Source organism: Macaca fascicularis, chromosome 7 (genome assembly GCF_037993035.2).
Source record: "Macaca fascicularis isolate 582-1 chromosome 7, T2T-MFA8v1.1".
In the NCBI taxonomy this organism is placed as follows: Eukaryota; Metazoa; Chordata; class Mammalia; order Primates; family Cercopithecidae; genus Macaca; species Macaca fascicularis.
The window spans coordinates 56,138,090-56,154,668 of record NC_088381.1 but is presented as its reverse complement, the minus strand read 5'-3'; the positions used below and the strand labels follow the sequence as shown (position 1 = coordinate 56,154,668).

At 51.9% G+C, this 16,579-nt stretch overlaps 1 long non-coding RNA gene and 1 pseudogene across 1 annotated transcript; one reads left to right on the top strand and one right to left on the bottom strand.

The window, feature by feature from the left end:
- The first annotated feature begins 1,745 nt into the window (after positions 1-1,745).
- LOC102128480 (MKI67 FHA domain-interacting nucleolar phosphoprotein pseudogene) lies at positions 1,746-2,382 on the top strand (annotated as a pseudogene).
- A 204-nt stretch (positions 2,383-2,586) lies between these two features.
- On the bottom strand, positions 2,587-14,379 carry LOC102128067 (uncharacterized). Its single transcript, XR_010588185.1, has 3 exons — positions 11,909-14,379; positions 7,040-11,608; positions 2,587-3,361 (listed from the first exon to the last, which is right to left on the bottom strand). It is a non-coding gene; the product is annotated as an uncharacterized lncRNA (long non-coding RNA).
- Between the last annotated feature and the right edge of the window lie 2,200 nt (positions 14,380-16,579).

The window sequence follows — 16,579 nt, the reverse complement described above, 5'->3', positions numbered from 1 at the left end:
AGTATTAAAGACACTGCTGCCTTCATTAGGCAGATTTGGAGGGGAGGCCCAGCAGCAAGGGTGGAGAGGAAAAAGAGAGGGGAGCTTGTGGAACAGGAAGCCCCCAGGGTCCACGCATGGCTCCCCACTGTTGAGGATGTTGTGGATGGGGAAGTGCTGATGGTGTCCCGAGGCAGCCTAGCACCTCCACTGGGCCCAGAAGGTCTTGACTTTGGACCCTTACCACATTCCAGAAGTGTTTAAAAGCTGTTCTGGCTTTCGTTCTTTTCCTAAAAAATCATTACTTGGTAGTTAGTTATTAGTCTTTCTTTGGGAGAGGGACAGGGCTTTAAAATTGAAGAACGTAATTTTCATCAAAATATCAAAAATGGAAAAAAGTTACTTTGTAAACAATTTGCCATACAAACCAAATGGCAGCTGTTGAGGATCTCAATAAAATGTTAAATGCATATGCTGCTGTTAGAATAAAGAAATAAAAATTGAGAATAAAGAAAAAAATGCATTTGCTGTCAGTGGTACCATTTGCCTAAGGTTGGGTCGCTGTGTCATCATACTGTGGTGGGGGTATGTGTGGTGTATATGTGTGAAACTTTTCATCTCAGGATGGATCATAATCTTAGCTGCAGTTTTCCTTCCAAATAAGATTACAAAGTAGTAAAACATGGGCTTGGAAGTGACAGACCTGAATGAATCAGCACAGTTTAAAGAAAAACCCAATAAAACTAACTTAACAATTCCGAGGTTGGTTTTTGAACCAATAGATACAATTATTTACTCTAAGCATCTGATTATGAATTTGAATCAGTAATACATACTGTCTTGACCCCCCTTTTTTTTAACGGAAACAGATTTCACCCAGAAAACCCCAAAACAGTGACTTTTTTTTTTTTTTTTTTTAAGACAGGGTGTCACTCTGTCATGCAGGCTGCAGTGGAGTGGTGGATCTCAGCTCACTGCAGCCTCCACCTCCCACCTTAGCCTCCCAAGTAGCTGGGACCACAGGCGCCACCGCGCCCGGCTAATTTATTTTATTTTGTATACAGATGGGGTTTTGCCATGTTGCCCAGGGTGGTCTCAAACTTCTAGGCTCAAGCAGTTCACCCACTTCAGCCTCCCAAAGTGCTGTGTCTACAGACATCAGCCACTGTGCCCAACCTGCAGTGACTTTTTAAAACATGAGTTCAAGCATCTCTTCTTAACTCCTTTAATTGGAGGTATCTCTTCTCTCATTCTCCTCATCTTTGGTGTTCCCCCAGAGTTCACTGTTGACTGGATGAACAACATATATTTCAAAGTCAAGGCTGGGCTGGGTGCAGTGGCTCATGCCTCTAATCGCAGCACCTTGGGAGTCCAAGGCAGGCAGATTGCTTGAATCCAGGAGTTCTACACCAGCCTGACCAACAGGGAGAAATCTTGTCTCTACTAAAAATACAAAAATTAGCTGGGTGTGGTGGTGCATGCCTTTAATCCCAGATACTCAGGAGACTGAGATAGGAGAATCACTTGAATCCAGGAGGTAGAGGGTGCAGTGAGTCAAGATCATGCCATCGCACTCCAGTCTGGGCAACAAGAGTAAGACTCCATCTCAAAAACAAACAAACAAATGAAACAAAACACAAAAACAAGAACAACTTTCTTCTGGAGTAGTCTATGTGTGCCACCTACATAACCTACTGAAGGAAACCCAGATCCTTTCCTATGTCTCCCAGTTCCAAGGCACTGTTACAAGGTTCAGACTATCCAGAAATAAAAGGCCTGGAAATAGCAAAGGCCATGCATTTGTGGAGTTTGAGTCTGAGGATGTTGCCGAGATAGTTGCTGAAACAATGAACAACTACCTGTTTGGTGAAAGACTCTTGGAGAGTCATTTTATGCCACCTGAAAAAGTACAGAAAGAACTCTTTCAACACTGGAATATTCCATTTAAGCAGCCATCACATCCATCAGTGAAATGTATAATCAGAATTGGCACTTACACAAAAGCTATGGATGGAGGAGTGATTTAAAAGGAAAGGATTACTTGGGAAGAAATTAGCTTAAAAAGGAATTGATTATTATTTTCCTTCTTTGATTTTACAGAAAATGGAAGGTATTTCAAAAATGAATCATCAGATGTCTACAAAAGGCCAAGTTTTACATAAGAAGAAAAAGGTTTTAGGTACTCCTGACACTCCTGAGAAGACAGTGGATACCTAGGGCCCCACACCGGTTTGTACATCAACATTTTTAAAAAGATGAAAATCTGAAGTGGCTGAAATGAATGATGATGATGAAAATAATGAAATAGTCTTCAAACAGCCCATATGCTGTGTAAAAGAATAAATACAAGAGACTCAAACACCTATACATTCACAGAAAAGATGAAGAAAAACCAATCAGTGATTTTCAATGTATTATATGTAAGATTTCTTCTGAAAAATATTTTTATGAGAAAAATACATAAAATTAGCTGGGCAAGTTGGCTCATGCCTGTAGTCCCAGCTACTCAGGAGGCAGAAGTGAATCACCTGAGCCCAGGAAGTTGAGGCTACAGTGAGCCGTGATTGTGCCACTGCACTCCAGCCAAGTCAAGTCATTACATTTATCTTGACCTATTCTAGGCTGGCTTAAGTGGGATTTGCATTAAGAATACAACAGGCAACCTCACAGACATCTAAGTACAAAACTCAAAATATGACCACACCATGGAAGGCCTGGGCTGGGAGGTGATTTTCCTCTCCTGCATGCCTTCACTCTGGACTTCTGCTCCATGCTTGTGATTGGCTCTGCAGATGAACATTCGGCATGTGCTCCAGGCTCCTCCAGCCTCTGAGGCTTTGGCTTGCCCTGGCAGTACCCCTGGTCCCAGTGTTACTGGACCATATAGATGCTCCTCTGCAAAAAATCTATTGAAAACTCTCTGTGTCATTTCCAATGAGCAGGAGAGAGAATCTGATCTGCCTAGCAGTGAGGGTGGGAGTTCCCTAGTTGTCCCTGGATTTGTAGTGCTGCCCTTTCCAGAGACTCGAGGAGGGGCCAGATGTCCAAAAAGAGGGTGTGGGTGGGGCATCAGTAATACAGTCTACTTCAACAAGAAAGTAGAAAGTAGAGGCGGTGGCTCATGCCTATAATCCCAGCACTTTAGGAGGTCGAGGCAGGCAGATCTCTTGAGCTCAGGAGTTTGAGAGCAGACTGGGCAACATGGCAAAACCCCATCTCTACTAATAATACAAAAAGTTAGCTGGGCATGGTGGCACATACCTGTAGTCCCAGGTATTTAGGAGGCCAGGATGGGAGCATTGCTTGAGCTCAGGAAGTAGAGGCTGCAGTGAGCCGCGATCATGATGCCACTGCACTCCAGCCTGGGCGACAGAGTGAGACCCTGTCTCAAAAAAAAAAAAAAAAGAGAAAGACATAAAATGGAAGCATTCAAAATGTTCATTATTGAAGTCATACTTTCCATCTGTTTTTTCCTCCTTCCCCTTTTCTCTCTAAAACACTGTATCTTAAGCTTTTCCCTACGTTATCAAGCACTCATAAGCATTATTTGAATGGTTGCATCAGAATCCATTATCTGGACTCATTGTCATTTAGCCATCTGCAGTTACTGGACATACTGCTCTTTCTTCCACACTCAGTCACCCTTCTGACCTTGTACTGTGTCCAGTTATCTACTAATACACATACTGGTCATTTAGGACTTAAAGTTAAGAATAGTCATCATGGTTTCCAACACTTCAAAAAGAACGTATCTTCCTAAAAATAGAATGGCTTGGTGGTTATACTTTTAAAGAAAAACAGACAAATAGATGTTGAAATTAATATGGTCTTTAGACCAATAGTGGTGGCTGACCCCTGGATGGAGCATTAGAGCGTGGGTGTGCATCCCACTCCAGGGCTTCCAGAAGAGGGGGTGCAGGCTGATGCCACCTCCACCCCATCTCTTTAGGGGAGAAGGCAGAGCTGGTGCTGTTTGAAGTGTGGCTGCGGATCCTGGGCCAGCACTACACCAAGGCCTTGGAGGACAAAAGCAGCCCTGAGTTCTGGGCACCTCAGGGGCGGCTGACGAGATGGGTGAAGTGGCGGGATAAAGTGGGGGGGTCGGGGAAGAGGCCTCGGGAAGATGGGGGATGACTGGACAAGACTTTGGTAGAGCTGTGACCCTCTTCATCCTCTCCTGACTCCCGAGCTGACCCTTGTTCTCAGACCTCTACAGAACTTTGACCAAGTGGTGGTGGAGGAATTCTGGTGGGTCCGGGGTGGTTCTGGGTGACCCAGGGCTCAGACCTGGGTTCTGGGGTTGAGGGCAGGAGGCTGGAAGAGATGACCTCCCTTAGGCCCCTCAGGCTGCCAAGATCCCTGAAGTGGGATAATCCTCCACCAGGCCATACCCACTGACCACCAGAGTGGGTGCCACCTTCTTCAGGGTGGTGCCAGCCCAGGTTCTCGTGTGGGACTGTGTGCAGCAGGGTCTGCCCACCCTGTGGAAGGCAGAGGGCCTCCTGGGAGAGATGGTCATCCCAGACATCAGTCAGTACCTCCTTCCCTCTGCAGGCCCCTCCCTCTGTCCATCTGCCTCCTCCCTCGGGCTCACTGCCTCCATATGCCCTGATCTGAAGCCTGCCTCCCCTCCTCATGGAGCCCTCCAAGGTGCTCATAGCCCCAGCTCTCTAGTCCCTCAGCACCTTCTGGGCCCAGATTCTATCTTCTCAGATGTCTGGGAGGCAGGGCCCCGCCTGGCCATAGGCTTCTTGGTCTGCTCTAGGCACTCCTAGCCCCGAAGCCTTCAGCCACTGGACATCTCCATCCCCGGCTATGCTGTGGCTCTCCTCATTCTAGGCCTCCTGCTTGTCACATTCACCCTTGTCCTGGTGAGTGTCTGGCTGGGCCTGGGCTCCTTCCTGAGGGGCAAGTTGAGCCTTTGACGCCTTGAGCCTTTGAGCCAAGCTGAGCGGTGAGCAGGTCCCTTTACTCCCCTGATTCCCCCACCCAAGCCCAGCATCTCCTCACCCTCCAGCTGGGGCTGTGGGGTTTGTGGCCAGGGGGCTGGGCCTGATCCCAGTGACACTGCCCTTCTTGTCAAGGTGCTAAAGTGGAGGGCCTCCCACGGGGTGTTCAGCCTGGGAGCTTAGACACGCACAGTGCAACACAGAGGACCCTCTCCAGACAGGTAAGTGGAGGGCGGTTCTCTCTGACCCCACCCCAGGTGTTTGTTCTGGGTGGGGTCCAACCAACACCCCCCGCAGCCAAGGCCTTCTGCAAACACTCCCTGGGGGCTGTTACTGGCAGCGCCTGGGTGGTGCAGTCAGTGTGCCAGAAAAGCTCCCCACTACTGTGGGCAGTGGCCCAGGCAGTCAAGCAGACTCCCCCAAGCAGGCCCCACCTACCCCTAACCTGTTCCCAGTTGCCTCCCACCAACCCTAGAAATGATGCTGGGGGCCGACAGAGACTGAAGTTAGGAGCACAGGAGGCCAGGAGACCTGGGACAGAGAACAGGGGAGGGAATCTTCCTTCCCCTACTTCCCACTGCATGAGGGCCAGACAGTGGCACTCCTCCAGGTGCCTGGAGCTTACCAGGCACCTCCAGGTCCTGGAAGGACATGTGTGGATCCAACTCACCTTCCCTGTTGTCTCATGGCCTTTCTTCTCTCTCCCCCAGGGCCAGGTGGATGTGGGAGGAGACACGGCACCATCCTGGGTGCAGTCAGACTCATTCCTCACTCCTGGCCTTCACTCCCTTTCCTCTACACACAGGTGACCCCTCACGCTGCTGATCCCTGTGCTGAAACCCAAACTCCAAGCCTCTCCTCTCCCCACCTTCATCTTGCCCCACAGCTTCCACAGACAGTGCCTCAACGCTGAGGAATGAATCCGGAGTTCCAACACCACCGACTTTCCCAGGAACTCAGAGCCAGAGAGGGCCAGGGTCTAGCCCGAGGCCACTCAGCCAGGGGCTTCTTCCCTCCTAGACCCCCAAGGACTGGACTTGCAGGGCTGGGACAGAGGTAGGGTGGGGGAAAGCAATGCCTTGTCAACCCACACAGGGAGCCCCACTCCCATCCCCAAGGTGCATAAAGTCGAGGAACACCCCTGCTCCCACGTCCATGCTCATTCAGGGCCCTGCTCCAAGTGCTTGGCACTCACACCGGCCTCCCACCCTCCATGCCACAGGTATCGGTCTTATTTACAGAGGGGAAAATGGTGGCCAAGTGCCTCCCCCAGCATACACAGCTAGACCACACAGAGGACTTAGGCACAGCTGGGGGGCCCGCAGTCTCTGCTGCCCCTCTTGCCACCAAAGTGTGGTTGGTCCTGCTGCCAGGTGGCAGGAAGGGGATAGAAGTCCGCCCCAAAGAGGGCTGGGGCAAGGGCACCCTTATGACTGCCTGGTCCAGACCAGTAGGACTGGAGAGACTGTCAGTCCTAAGAGAAACGCTGGCCCTTTGGGGGTATGGAAAAGTCAGGAAGCAATCCAAGGTCGGTATTTTAAGAACTGATTTCTAGATATTTAGACAGTCATCTGGTGTGAGGAGCTGGGAGGGCCCCAGGGTAGAGCCCACAAGAGGAGGGAGACTAAAAAGGGGTCAGAGTGGGAATGGGAGCTGCTGACGGCAAGGCCCACCCTCCTCCCTGACCCCTCAAACCCAGCCAGAGAGCCAGTCAGCCTCAGGCCAGAGGGTGTGAGCAACGGGGGCCCTGGCTGCTCTATGGTGAATCAGAGCCAGTGGGTGTGGGGGGTCTTCCAGGGCAGGTGTGGGGCTGCCGGGGCAAAGTTAGGCAGACTCTCAGGGCAGAGACTGAGGGTGACCCTTGCAGCTACCCCTTACCCCCTGTAGGAGGAACAACGGGATAGGCAAGGGTCTTAACCTAGAAAGCCCCAGCAGCTCCTGTGCCCATCAGGACACCGTTGAGGCTTGGTTGTGGTGGAACCCAGGAATGGTCTTTGAACCCATGACCTGGAAGGCGAAGCCAAGGACAGTCCTGGCCCATAGGCTCCCCTACCTGCAGGCAGTGGGCAGGCCCAGTGAGGGGACCCCAGGAGCCCACACCATGAGCTTACCTGGCCAAAGACAGCGGCCAGCACCAAGACATCAAAGAGGGCGGGTAGAAAGGTCATCACATCAGGGTTGACTGCAGCTGGCACCAGATTCCTCTGTACTTCTGGAACACACAGGCCTCTCCTTCCTATCCCTGAAGTGCCCCTGCCCCCACCCCAGCACCCCGAAGACCAGCCTAATAGATGCATTTGTCCTGAGTCGGTTCCACTGTCCAAGCAACTGCAATTTCTGACTAGAGAGCCAGGGTGGGGCAGGGTGTAGGAGGGGTCCCTGGAAGATGCTTCCCAGAATGCCCTGATGCCTAAAATGTTCCCCTTTGGGCCTTCTCAGGGAGGGAGGGTTATGGCAGCCTGTTCTCTCCAGCCACCTCCATCACCACAGGAGCCCTTATAGATGTCATGGGAGAGAATTGACCCACTGGAGCCAGGACCAGCATGGACGCAGCCCTGGGGCTGAGGCTAAGTGGACTCTGGGAGACCGTCACTCTGTTTTCAAGCTTTGGTCTCCTGGCCCTCTACAAGCCAGGCTGTTTCAGGCTTTGCATGAGGCCTTGCACAGAGACAGAGTTCAAACACAGCTGGTGAACACAGCGGGCTTTAGGGAGGGCGCACATACCTAGTGGTGGGGGCTGGGTACCAGGGAAGGGAGGCCCTCAGACTAGTGTGGCCTGTCTGGAGGTGGCACAATGGGACCTGCACCACGTGAGGAGAGAGGGTCCACCTGGAAGAGTGGACCAGTCAGATGGTCACCAAGCGGGATGGCCACCGCCAGAGCCTGCAGGACAGCAGAGGGGGCTGGGAAGGGACAGAGGACAACTGAGGGGCAGGGAACCGGGTTTCCTTCATACAGACACATGAGTCTTCCTGAAGTGGATCTTCCCCATGGGTGCGAGGGAGCATTCCAGACACACCTCCAGCCCACCTCAAACCATCTCAGGGGGCCACCACCAACTCACACAGACCAGCTGCATTGTCACAGTGACCCCAGAACAGCACAGCCCTGTCCTTCAGATGAATAAACAGAGGGAGAGACACATCTCACAGCCTAAACCATGCTGCCTCCCAGATGTCATCCTTCAAATGTGAGGCCAGGCTGGGAGAGCCCCCAGCCCCCTCATCCCTCCCGCCCCAAGCCAGTTCCCATCCCTCACCAGAAGGAAAGGGGACTCTTCTATGGGGCACAGAGTGCCAGGTTCTCTATCACCTGGGGGAAGCGGCCAGGGGAGGGGGAGCTGCAGCTGGGTGAGAAAGAACCCAGGTCCCTACCTGAGAGGTGACCTCAGGTAAGCTGCTTTCTTTGCCTGTGGCCAAGGAGAGTCACAGGGGAGGGGCCAGGTTAAAAGAGCTCCACCGTGGAGCCCAGAGCTACCCAGAGAGAAGTCCCCCATCCTCCTGATTCTGCTCCCAGCTCTCGCTGCTGGGATAACATCCTCCCCATCAGAGAGGCCGTGGGAGGCAGAGGCTGACCCTGCTCCTTCAGGCACCTCAGCGGGTTTGGGTCTACATTCTTCATGATCAGGGAGGGGGTCCCTGGGATCACAAAGGTGAGGGGCAGCTTCTTGGGCTCCAGGTGCTCCAAGGCAGACCCTGCAGGGCACCAGAGCTAGAAGGACATTGGGGAGGCTGGGCACAGTGGCTCACACCTGTAATTTCAGCACTTTGAAAGACTGAGGTGGGTAGATCACGAGGTCAGGAGATCAAGACCATCCTGGCTAACACGGTGAAACCCCACCTCTACTAAAACTACAAAACATTAGCCAGGCATGGTGGCATGCACCTGTAGTCCCAGCCACTTGGGAGGCTGAGGCAGGAGAATCACTTGAACCCCGGGAGGTGGAGGTTGAACAAGGCTAGAACCTGAGCTCTGCCTGGCCATGGTGACTCTGAGCCAGGTAACCCTATGTTAGTCTCAGTCTGTCACTCTGTCTCATGGGGGATGTCAGCATTACCTTTTGAGTCAAAGTAGGTAAGCCAGGGTAACCAGAGTTCCCAGCAGGGACAAAGACCAAAGGACGCAGGGGTCGGGCCTGTCCCAGAAGGTCAGGCTGGACAAGGGGGCTCTGTGAAGCTGGGGCAACCGAGGGCCTGCCTTTCAGCTTAGAGGCATCCGGGTCCTGGTCTAGACCCTCATATGCCATCCAGAGACCCAACCCTGGGGACAGTTCCTCCCAGGCTGGTAGCAGAGAGTCGATCCTTGTACTCACCCCACCAAAAGCTCTGAAATGAGGGGGCCTATGGGTGGGGGAAAGACTCGTCAGAACAAGGTTCTCAGGTGCAGATAAGGTTTGAGCTGGGCCTTAGGGCAGCCAGAGAGGTAGCTGACAGGCCCGCTCACAAAGCCTGCCAGAGCATGCAGGAGGGACACAGGTGTAGTGGTGAGAATGTTCTGGAAGTCAGCAGGCAGCCTCCCACTCACCAATGGAGTCAAATGAGGTCAGGTCCACACACCAGGAGAAGCTGGTATCCACACACTGGTGCACTTTGTTTCTTGTTTTAGAGACAAGGTCTTGCTCCGTTGCCCAGGCTGGAGTGTGGTGGTGCAATCATAGCTCACTGCAGCCTTGACCTCCTGGGTTCATGTGATCTTCCCACCTCAGCCTCCTGAGTAACTGGGACTACAGGCGCATGCCACCATGCCTAATTTTATTTTTTGTAGAGACAGGGTCTGGCTATGTTGCCCAGGCTGGTCTCAAGCGATCTTTCCACCTCAGCCTCCCAAAACACTTAGATTACAAGGACAAGCCAGTGCTCCTGGCCACACTGGTGCATTTTGGCTGCCGTGGTGCACAGGAGCTATGAGCTGGGGGATGGAGGGCAGAATTTTCTCCTGGACCTCTACCCAGACCTGCACCCAGACTGACCCCTGAGCTTCAGGGAGCAGGTGTGGAGAGAACGCAGCAAGCAGAGTGGGCTAGCCCATGTTGGAGAACCAGACTGGGATGAGGAGAGATAGGGCTCCAACCCTTGGCCTAGTGGCCCTTCCCAACCCCTTGGGGCCAAGATGACTTCCTAGGAAGCCAGGCATGGAGGCCAGCATGCACTTGAACTGAGGACAGAAGACTCTGATGAGAGGGAGGTGGAGGCCTCTGACATAGTTTGGATACTTGTCCCATCCACATCTCTTGTTGAAATGTGATCCCCAATGCTGGAGGTGGGGCCTATAGTGTGAGGTGTTTGGGTCATGGTGAGGGACCCCTCTTGAATGGCTTAGTGCCCTCCCCATGGTAATGAGTGAATTTTCTTTTCTTTCTTTTTTTTTTTTTTTGAGACAGAGTCTCGCTTACAGCCCAGGCTGGAGTGCAGTGGCGCGATCTCAGCTCACTGCAATCTCCACCTCCAGGGTTCAAGTGATTCAGTGAGTGAGTTTTCTAGTAGTTCACAGGAGAGCTGGTTGTTTAAAAGAGGCTGATGCCTCCTCTCTCTTTCTCCCTCTCTCACCATGGGACACATCTTCTCCCTCTTTGCCACAGACCGTGCTTCAACCCTGAGGAATGAACCTGGAGTTCCAACACCACTGACTTTCCCAGGAACTCAGAGCCAGAGAGGGCCAAGCACCAGCCCAAGGTCACACAGCCAGGGGCTTCTTCCTTCCTGGACCCCCAAGGACTGGACTTGCAGGGCTGGGACAGAGGTGGAGTGGGGGAAAGCAATGCCTTGTCAACCCATGCAGGGAGCCCCGCTCCCATCCCCAAGGTGCATAAAGTCGAGGAACATCCCTGCTTCCATGTCCATGCTCATTCAGGGCCCTGTTCCAAGTGCTAGGCACTCACACTGGCCTCCCGCTCTCCCTGCCACAGGTATTGATCTCATTTACAGAGGGGAGATTGTGGCCAAGAACCTTCCCCAGCACACATAGCTAGACCACACAGAGGACTTAGGTGCAGCTGAGGGGTCCACAGCCTCTGCTGCCCCTCCTGCCACTCATTCTGCCAGGGCCACACTTCGGAGAGGGAGGAATAAGAGTGAGCTGGGTGCTCACACATGGGGTACAGGGGACTAGGGAAGGGTCAGCCAGGAGGAAAGGGCAAGGTCTGATCCTGTATGTACACATCACACAGCCCGCAGAGTCAGGAGAGCCAGGGCCAGGTCCCAGCTCTGCAGCTGCTTGGTATGTGACCATGGTTAAGTCATCCCCCTGGACTCTCCATGCACTTTGCATGCTGCATGCACCTTCTAGAAGGAGCCTGGACCCTGGCTGGCCTCATACTTGCTGCGTAGGCTGCAGACCCGCAAGTGCTTCTGCAAGGGGCTTTGCTTCTCCTCCTAACAGTGGCACAGGCTGACTGTGTGCTCTGGGGGTAGAACGGAGTAGCTCTGGAAGTAGCAGGTGGGGGCTGGGCTTGGGTTCCTGGTCCAGACAGGGCAGGGTACACCTCGGGGTCACAGGACCCGGCCCCCTCTCTAGCAGCCCTTGGCCCACAGGCTGCCCAGCTGCCCACCCACAACCCATACCTTTGGGCAGCCCCAGCTGCTGCACTTCACTGGACAAGGATCCACCATCGACACTGTGCTTGGCTGCACTGGAGAGGATGAAACTCAGCACTGCCACTGTGGCCTTGACGTCGCCTGACTCTGATGGACCCGTGGGTGGGACAGGGGGTGTCACCACCACCCCAACCACCTCCCAGTTGCCATATTAACTTCAGCTCAAAGCCCTGAGGCCCCCTGGAGCCAAGGCACTGCTCCTGCTCCACCAGGAGCTGGCAGAGGACAGGAAGGTGGGACTGTCAATGTCTTTCTTTCCCTCATGCTCCTCCACTAGGGAAGGTAAGTTAAGGATGCTCCAGGGAGGAGTAGGGGGCCCCTCCATACCAGGCACCAGGCCGAGGTCCCAGGGTAGCTTGGGGCCTGTGGACTCAGTGGGGTACTCACCAAACTTGACATCAGCTGTGAGCTTCAGGATCTTCTCATACTATGGGGAAAGGAGACCTGCAGGGGGTGCCAGGCCCCTATTCACCAGCCCCTCACCCCCAGCCTGGATCCTGCAATAAGAACAGACAGGCTGGAAAGAAGTATGGGAGGTGCCCAGAGAGGTTGTGAGGCTGGGTCACCCGTCTCCCCGGGCCTAGTGCAGAGCTTCAGGGCACTGGGGGTCATAAGGTCATGGGACAATGGGGTGCTGGGTCTTGTACTCACATCATTCCCCTGTCCCAGCAGCTCTTTAGTACCTGGCTGCAGAGCAGCTGCAACTTCACAGAGAACTGGAAGGGAAGTCCTTACATCAGCCAGGCTGGCGAACCTCACCCCTCCTTCCTGGGGACTGGCTTAGAGCAGGCCAGACACTGATCACGGTCACAAAGCATGGTAGCACAGGCTGAGAGCACTGAGGTCCCAACCCCAGAAAACCTCACCATCCTCTACACCCACAATCCCCAGCCCAGCGCCCCTCCTCCCCCCAGACTAGACCCTGTGCACTCAACCATCTTGGCCAGCGTGCTGATCTCTGCCAGGACCCAGTCGGGGCAGTCCAGATCACCACAGAACCGAAACCTCTGCAAGGGAGGGAGGCAGGTAATCAGGCTGGAGGGAAGGCTGAGGTATGGCCAGGATCTGTGTCTCCCACACTACTGCCCAGCAGGGACCCCTGGTCCCCGTCATAGATGGATGCCCTCTGGCCACCTGTTCTCCCCTATCACCAGGCTGTTGAGTGAACTCTCTCCCTGACCCACCCTGCCACCAAACCCTGCTCTGAGGTCTACTCCAGGCATTCGTCTGCTCGGCAAACATCCGTTGAGTACCTTCTCTGTGCTAGCTCCCACTCTAAGCGCTGGGGGTACAGCAGGGAATAAAACAAAGTCCTTTGCCTCACAGAGACAAGTGACCTCTCTCCCCTCTTCCCTATACCCACACAAGTCCAGCCATTCCAGTTTCCCTGCTGCTGCTCAGGGACACCAGCCTTGTTCCCGCCTCCATGCCTGCTGCATTATCTGTGTGGCTTGCTATCCTTTATTTCATTCCACTCTCTGCTCAAGTGACCCCTCATCAGACCAGTCTCTCTCTCTTTTTTTTTCTTTTAAAGACGGCTATCACTCTGTTGCCCAGGTTGGAGTGCAATGGCACAAACTTGGCTCACTGTAACTTCCGCTTCTCGGGTTCGAGCAATTCTCCTGCCTCTCAGCCTCCCAAGTAGCTGAGACTACAGGCAAGACTACCCGGCTTTTTAGTATTTTTAGTAGAGACAGGGTTTCACCACACTGGCCATGCTGGTCTCGAACTCCTGACCTCAGGTCATCCACACACCTCAGCCTCCCAAAGTGCTGGGATTACAGGCGTGAGTCACTGTACCTGGCCAGGCCCTGCTTGATCATACTTCCTAAAATAGCCCCTCACACAAGGAAATTTTGGTGGCTGGTACACTAATTTTATTGTGGTGATCCAAGAGCCAGGAAGATTTAGTTTTTACTTGTCCAGCCTCATCTTTATCTAACCTCCAGATAATACTCTCCCAGCTATGGGAAATGCATTCATTCCTGGGGAGCCAAGCTCTCTCTCACCTGAAGTCTCTGCACATGCTGTTCCCTGTCTGAAGACACACGCCTCCCACCCTTGCCTGCCAACCCCGGTGCACAAACTGTACTTCAGCCAGCCAGCTCTCGCCATCCGCCTTTAAGGTTAATAGCATCCTCAGGAAGACCCCTTAGCACTACACACAAAGCGCCGTTAGGTCTCTGCCCCTGGAGCCTTAACTATGATTTCCAATTCAAGCCTCCGATTTCCCCTTCCCTGGGCAGCTCAAGTCCTCCCAGTGCCTAGCACACTTCATGGTATAGACTAGGCGCTTGGAACGCAAGGATGGATGGACTGGATGGATGGATGGATAGATGGATAAGTCTCAACCCCAAAACTACTACTTTCTGGCTCTGGAAAGAGCGGAGGGGCTTCCTAACAGTGTGCAAGAGTGAGCCTGAGTCTAAGCACGTTCTTGTCTAAGTCCCACAGCAGGGCTGGGGAAGGGGGTGTCCTTGGGAGGTCCTCTTGGGGCTGGGGAAGATCTGAAAGGACTCCCAGCTCCAGACAAGCCCTAGTTCCTGCCCCGGGAGGCGTGGGCCCTTCCTTTCACTAGGGAAGCACAGGGACTCTAAGCCGGCGGGTCTGCCCTGTCTTACCCGCCCCCCACCCCCGCCCCAGTCTCCCGAGAGGGGTAATGGTGGACTTTCCTCTAGCGGACTCGCAGCCGTCAGGCCCGCACACACTGTGTTTGCGGAAAGGCCAGCGCAGGCACCCTCCCCGGTTTCCCGAGCCACTGGTGCCCCCTCATTCCCTCTCCAGCAGCCCTGGTGCCTCATCATCAGGCCAGGAAGCCAGGACCCCGGAATTCCTTTTTCAGGTCCTGCAGGGTCAGCGGAGTCGGCGATCACGTGACTTGGACTAACGGCCTCTGGGAGGGCGGGGCCTGCTCGAGTGAGGCTGGGAGCAGACCGCAGCCCACTGGAGGTGCCCGGGGCGAAATGCTGGCATCTTCTCCTCCGTCTTGCAGAATCCTTCCCTGGAAAAAACACTCCCACATCGGCAGTTTAACTGAGGACCGAATTAAGGCATTAGGAAAGACAGTGGAAGTTGTTTCATTTAATTTAAGTGGGTAGGATCCCGGGAGATTCAGGTCATTGCCATGTTTTCCGCTGTTAAGCGAATAGCATAATACACAGCTGCGGGCTGTGGCAAAAGACATTTTAAAAACTATTGAAATCTACTACACATACAGAAAATTGTAGCTATTATAAATATAAAGCTTAATACGTTTTCATCAACTGTAGACCTAACATAACCAGCACCCAGATAAGGAAATAACCAGATAACTTCTTCAAGTGCATGTGTATTTTATTTCATTTTGATGAGTCGCCTAGGTGCCTAGCAAAAAGGGCTGTCGTAATTAACATGCTCAGGAAAACTCCCTACAGCTTCAACATCAATAGATGCTTAATTTTTGCCAATCCGATGGGGAAAAAATCGGTTGTTTAGATTGCAGTCGTAGTCTGCTTACCAGTAGCTTTGAACTAGTGGGTAGTCTAGAACAACTAAGTTTCCGACATCGACTTCAGAGGCAAAAACAAAAAGACAAAACAATGACAAAAATACATTAGAGAATAAACTAATACCCCAAAAAGCAACTGAATACAGTCATCCCTTAGTAACCTCAGGATATTGGTTCCAGGACCCCAGAGATACCAAATTCACCGATGCTCAAGTCCCTGAGATAATATGGCATAGTATTTGCATATAACCTATGCACATCCTTCTGTATACTTTAAATCATCTCTAGATTACTACAATACCTAATACAACATAAATGCTTTGTAAATACCTGTTATAAAGTATTTATAATTTTTTGTTTTTTATTGTTTTACTTTTTCCAAGTATTTTTGATGCACAGTTGGTTAAATCCAAGGACCCAGAACCGAGGATACAGAGAGCTGACTGTAGTTTGAGCTCTGTCCTCAATTCCATGCCCATCCCATGCACCAGGTGCAGCTGGTTTTATTGTTGTAGGTTTTCAAGTTTTCAAAAGACAGAGCTCATGACAAGTAAACTGCTCTATGGAATAGAAAGAAATGGAAAGTGTCCCAATTCATGGTAAAATTGAACTCATTTCTGAAGAGTTCTTTTACAAATCACAAGCATTAGCCTGTTGAAAACAACAGTATGTTAAGTTACTAGACTACCTTATACCATGTTGAAGAACAATTTTAAGAACATAAGACCTGTAATCATAGCACTTTGGAAAGCCAAGGTCGGTGGATTGCTTGAGCCCAGGATTCTAGACCATCTTGGGCAAAAAAGGGAGACTTTGGTCTCTACAAAAAATTAGCTGCTTGTGCTGGTGCACACATGTCGTCCCAGCTACCTAAGAGGCTGAGGTGGGAGGATCTCTTGAGCTTGGGAAGTGGAGGCTGCAGTGAGCCATGATGGCGCCACTGTACTCCATCCAGCCTGAGCAACGGAATGAGACCATCTCAAAAAAAAAAAAAAAAAAAAAAAAAAAAGGCTGGGTGCAGTGGCTCACGCCTATAATCCTAGCACTTTGGGAGGCCGAGGCAGGCAGATCACCTCAGGTCAGGAATTGGAGACCTGGCCAACATGGCGAAACCCGTCTCTACTAAAAAAAAAGAAAAAAAAATTAGCTGGGTCTGGTGGTGAGTACATGTAATCCCAGCTACTCAGGAGGCTGAGTCACAAGAATCGCTTGAACCCAGGAGGTGGAGGTTGCAGTGAGCCAAGATTGCACCACTACATTACAATCAGCCCATGAAACAGGGTGAGAATCAATCTCAAAAAAAAAAAAAAAGGTAAGAATGGTTCAACTTTCATTTCATCCAATCGATAGGTTAAAGAAGAGAAAAATGGACAGATTTGGAAAACCATTTTTTATTTGAAAAGAGAAAATTAGGAACAGATGAAAACTGTCTTAAGAGTATTTGAAAAACAAAACAGCAAATTTAACATCAGACAGACAAAATATTTAAATTGAGAAATAAAGTTAAAAGGTGGGTGGCATGCCCTCTTATTATCATACTGTAGCATTGTTTCATAGATGCTTGTTTTACC